Below are 5,489 nucleotides of genomic sequence, written 5' to 3' on the forward strand. Positions count from 1 at the left end.
CTTGTTCAGGGGTCTTTCTTTGTGTTGGAATCGGGACTTAAATGGGTCTGGTTTCCTCTGCTCTTAACATAGTGGGGAGTGCTCACGGCCACAGGCATGGGGAGTGTAGGAACCGAGGCCGGGGCTCCATCTCCCAGCCCCAGGAAGGATCACAGACTCCAGACCCTGGTTGTGAGCTTTGGTGGGGGATTTTGGATGGATCTCTCACCTATCTTTCTGGCTGGTTCCCTCCTCTGTGTTTTTTTGTTGTTTGTTTTCCACTCAGGGTTCTAGGCTGAGCTTTTGATGACTTCAGTTCTAGCCCTTTTGACACAAGTGTATGTGAGTCCATTCCTCCTCCGGGCTTGGAGAATTTGCCCATTCTGGGATGCAAGAGGTTTCATCTTGCCTCCTGGCTTCATAAACAACTCTGCTTGGGTCTAGACTAGAGGATGGTATGAAGGCCTCTGGCCCCAGTCATACATCTCTCAGCATTGGTGTCTTTCTGGTATCTGCTGAGCGGTGGGCAAACATCTATAGACTTGGAACCTTTATGAATGGCTGCTAGGCAAGCAAACCTCCATCACTGCAGGAATGGTCCATGTCCAAAGAACTCTGTGGTGGAGGTCAGCCATCTCCTCCCATGTGTGGGGGACAATCATTATCCTCTGGGTCCCTCTCCCAGCCTGCCCGTGAGGGGATTGGATTATCTAGATTACTTACCATGTCATGATTCAGACATAAATTCAACTTAGTTTTACTTTACCTCAAAAAACCCCAAGTTTGATTGACGAGGCCTAAGAATAGTGAGGACCAGTGTAGTCCTGGCCCCTGGCCCAGAGGAGAAAGTCTGTACACCCCCCTGACCACAGGGCAGGGACATGAAGCAGAGCCTTTCCGGTGGCAGGATGGTGTGTCCTGGCAGTGCCTTTGCAGCAGGCCCTGAGCACGTGCTCGGAAGCTCCCGGGAGCTGACCACCCAAAGCCCCAGAGAGAGCCTCCGAAAGTCACACTACCCTCTGCCAGCCACATGGCCTTCCAGCTCAGGTTTCCTTTGAAAATGACTTTAAAGGACTTGCCAGCTTGAGGCCTCAGCTCACCCTGCTCTTTGAAAAGGGAGAAAGTGATCCCTCTGCTCCCATAGAAACTTGGCAAAAGAACTTACAAAACAGACAGCTTCAGGAATGACAATTCACAGGCCCGAGGGAGGCTGGCCCCAGAGCCCCTTGGTTCCCTGAGGGGCTAGGAGTTTGTTTATATATCATTACTGTTTAATAAAGAGACTAGGGGGCCCAGGCAGACAGTGTGGGTGGCTTCAAGTTCAAATAAAAGGGAAGATCAAAGAGTGAGTAACTGTAGCCAATTGACGATCAATAACAAGTAAAAAGCAAACATCTCTAAACAGATAAGCTAGGGCAAAGGGAATAGGGAATTTTTATTACAAAAGCTTGACGTGAATGCAACATTTCACAAACACATAACTTTCGAAACAACGGCGCCTGAGGTCCTTCTCTGTTTTGTGGGATTTTTAAGGGGAAGGTTTCTCAGGACCAGGGTGGTGGTTGGAGGGTAGACCCAGGGAAGAGGGGTGATTGGAATCAAGCAGAGCAGCTTAGAAGCTGGAAAGGATGGGGGATGATAAGGATCACCTAATTCAAGTCTGTCATCTACCCATGAAAGGACTGAGACAGGAGACATGCAAGAACTTGCCCACTGTCCTCACCCAGTGTCCTGGGACAGAGGGTGGAGGGTGGGCTTCTGCTCCTCACTCCAATCTGAGACAAGGAAGAACAGATGCAAATGCTCCCATTTCAGATATAAGGAAACTGAGGCAGGGACTTGGCAGAGGTTACCCAGCCAAGTAGTGGCTAACTAGTCTGAGTTCACACAACTGGTTGTTGGTGAAACTTCCATCATTTTTTTTTTCTTGAGGAAAATGGGCTATCTTTGGAATCTGGGTTCCCATTCCTCTCTCTGTGACACTCATAGCAATGTGTTAAGCAGTGATAATAACATCTTGCATTTGTGAGGTGGTTATGATATTCAAAGCACTTTTGCATCAATGATCACATTAATTCTCAAAGTCACCCTTCAAAGCAGAGCAGGGCTTGGAGGAGTATTGTCTTTCCAAGTGGTTACAGTATTTGGGGTAGAGCACTTTTTGGGTCTTACCTGGGAGGGATCACAGCATACCTCAGCCTTTACTATCAAGAGCCTAGACTCAATTTAAGAGTATATAAGGGTCTTTGGAATCTGGGTTCCCATTCCTCTCTCTGTGCCACTCTGAGGTGGGGCAGGGACTTCGAGGAGCATTGTCTTTCCAAGTGGTTACAGTACGCCCACCTCAGAAACTCCAGGATAGAGACAGTGCCCAAGAGTTACAATTGAACCAGGGGCCCATAAAAACACATCACACTGCACCTGCCCACAGAAGCTGCTCCACCAGAAACTTTGTCTCAGTTCCTGTTGGAGTCAGAACTTGGGCAGCCATATCCCATATCATGTGACCACTCCCCTGACCAATAATTTGTCTAAGGATGGACACTGCATTCAAGGCCAACCAACCACAGGCACGTCTGTGGCCTGTTATGTGTGGTATGTAAAGTGTTGCCTAAGTAGGGGATGCTAATAAGTTGGGTCACCAAGATGGTCCTGGGAATTTGTCCTGAAACATAGAACCACCAGCCAGCCCAGTGTTTCTCAAATTTCATTCACTTGTCATCCATCTTCATGATTTTGCTATAGCATCTCACCTTGAAAAAAAATATATATATACACTATTTTTCTTTCAATCAACTCACATTTTAGATATATTTTCCCCAAGTATAAATTAAATAGCATTCAAAATAAAAATGTTCATTCATGTGCCTTCTCAAAATTGTTTTGTATTCTACCAGAGGCATTTTGGAAAACGCTAAGAGAATGAGAATAGGGCAGAGAAGCACAGAGAAGCTGACCCGTGGAGAGTGGGGGATCGCATTAATGGCAGGGCATTGGAGTGAGGTCCCCTGAGGAGGAGGAGGCTTGGGACAAGGGTGACCTTCTAGTATCAAGTTCTAGGAAGCTTGTCATTGATTGGGGGATTCTGTCTGGTCTTTGGTTTCTAGAAGATTCCATTCATCTTATAACCTCTTCATAATAAGGTCCCTGCCTCTATTCCTACACCATAGTTGGCCTGGTCTATGTGAGTATCTGTTTCTGGAACCAAACAGCACAGTTTACTCAGGTGTCCAGGTCTTTGGGGTGTCTGCCACTGGGAAGACCCTTATATACTCTGAAATTTCTCTAGGCTCTTGCTAATAAAGGCTGAGGTATGCTGTGATCCCTCCCAGGTAAGACCCAAAAAGTGCTCTACCCCAAATACCGTAACCACTTGGAAAGACAATGCTCCTCCAAGCCCCAAAGCAACTGCAGGAAGCTTCTAAGAGGCATACAGGAGCCCAGTCCCCTATGAGCGTACATGATCCAGTATCCAGGGCCATGCACCTTCAGTGAAGGAGAAGAAAGCCTCAGTGATTGCTAAGGAAGTGGCATTCTAGAAATACAGGTGCTGAGGCAGGAGGGCTTTGCAGTCTGGGAAGGGGACCCAGGGATCTTGGAGGCCTGAACTATTATAATACTTCCTAAGCCCCAGGGTTAACCTCTTAGTAAGTGAGTCTGACTCATTCAACAGCAGTGACAGACTTCTCAGCACTTCTCAGAGATGAACTCCCTGGAACTCTCCCTGCCTTTTGCACATCAAGCAGGCAGGTTAGTGAGTAACAAGCAGGCTTAGGGTCAGAGCCAAATATTACAACTGGAGGGGCCTTAGTGATGATGATTCTATTCTACAAGTGAAGAAACCATGCTAGAGGGGAAAGGGACACTCTTAAAAGGTCACACCAAGAACATCTTTGGAAGAGGTCTCCTGACTCCCACTTTGGCTTGTAACATTGTCCCATTCTTCAAGGTGTGGAAGTCAAGTTGGGAAAACCAAACATGGACAAATATGGAAGCAGGATCTCAAAGAAACACAGAGTTACAACGTTACAGCTGATAAATGGCATTTCTGAGGATTCAGGGGCTTTGTGAGGGGCGTGCTCAGAATGGCAAGTTGTTTTTTGAAGATTTACCAGGCAGAAGCCTTCTCAGGGCTTTCAAGGGTCTCCCTTCCCTTCTGTGGAGCTGCAGTGCCTCTTCTGTCAAGATAGAGTGGCCCTCCTTGACTTGGCTGATGGGAGCCATCTCTCTGCAGGTGGTTTGGTTTGCTAGGGCTGCCACTAGTGGAGTGACTCCAACAACAGAAATGTATTGTCTCGCAGTTCTAAAGGCCAGAAGTCAGATCAAGGTGTCCACCTTTAGTTCCTCCTGAGGGCTGTGAGGAAGAATCCTAGTACAGTCTTCTCCCCTAGCGTCTGGCGGCTTGCTCACAATCCTTCGCTTGTAGAAGCATCACCTGGATATCTGTCTGCATCTTCACATGGTGTTCTCCCTGTGTGTCCAAACTTCCCCCTTTTATATGGATCCCAATCAAATTGGAGTAGAGCCTGCCCTGATGACCTCATCTTCACCGATGATACCTACAACCACCCTATTTCCAAACCAGGTCATATTCTCAGGTATGGGGGTTAGGACTTCAACATACGGATTTTGGGGGGATGTACAATTCAACCTATGACAGAAATTGTTTGAGGGAGGGGGGCTGGTGACATGCTCTCAGAAAGTGGCACCATCCTCACCTCTTCTTTGTACTTTGTCCCTGCTGCCACTACTTCCACCTGGTGTTCCCTAACATTAAGTCACATGGAGAAATGCATCCTTTCCCAAACATACCAGTGTCTTCGTACACACCACACCGCCACTCAACATGTCCTTTTTCTCTGACTCTGCCCCACCACCCCTAACCAGGAAGTCCTTCAATATCAACCGTCCATGAATTTTCTCATCCTGGAAACCATCTGTACAGGTTTGTTGAAAGAAGCAGTGAAAGAGTGAGTGTGTGCTTTAGGGATCCATTTGGTTTTATTGCTCCTCTGGCACCTAGGTTTTAGGAGGCAGTTCTCCTAGTGCAGTCTAGGATACGGCCACAAGGTGGCAGGGTAGGCCAAGCAGTGATGGCTAAGGTGCCACTTTACTAGTATCTGATTCCAGGGAAGCAAGGTGGTGTAAATGGGGTCAGTGCTGTTTTTTTGGTTTTGTTTGTTCTTTTTTTCTAGTTAGCGTTCTATGCCTTTGTGCCTGTTCCCTTCTTATAACCCTCTTCTTCGTCTTGGTGAAGCCATCCAACGGAATTGGCTAGTGGCTTTATGGGATGTGATTTGAGGCCCTCTAGCGCCAAAACCTCTCCTTCCGAGACCTACTTGGGTGTGTAAATTTCCACTCTAAAAGTCATTTCTTTGAGCCCTGGCCAGTTTGGCTCAGTGGATAGAGCGTCAGCCTGTGGACTGAAGGGTCCCAGGTTCGATTCCGGCCAAGGGCACATGCCTGGGTTGCGGGCTTGATCCCCAGTAGGGGGCGTGCAGGAGGCGGCC

Source organism: Plecotus auritus (genome assembly GCF_963455305.1).
Source record: "Plecotus auritus genome assembly, chromosome: 2".
In the NCBI taxonomy this organism is placed as follows: Eukaryota; Metazoa; Chordata; class Mammalia; order Chiroptera; family Vespertilionidae; genus Plecotus; species Plecotus auritus.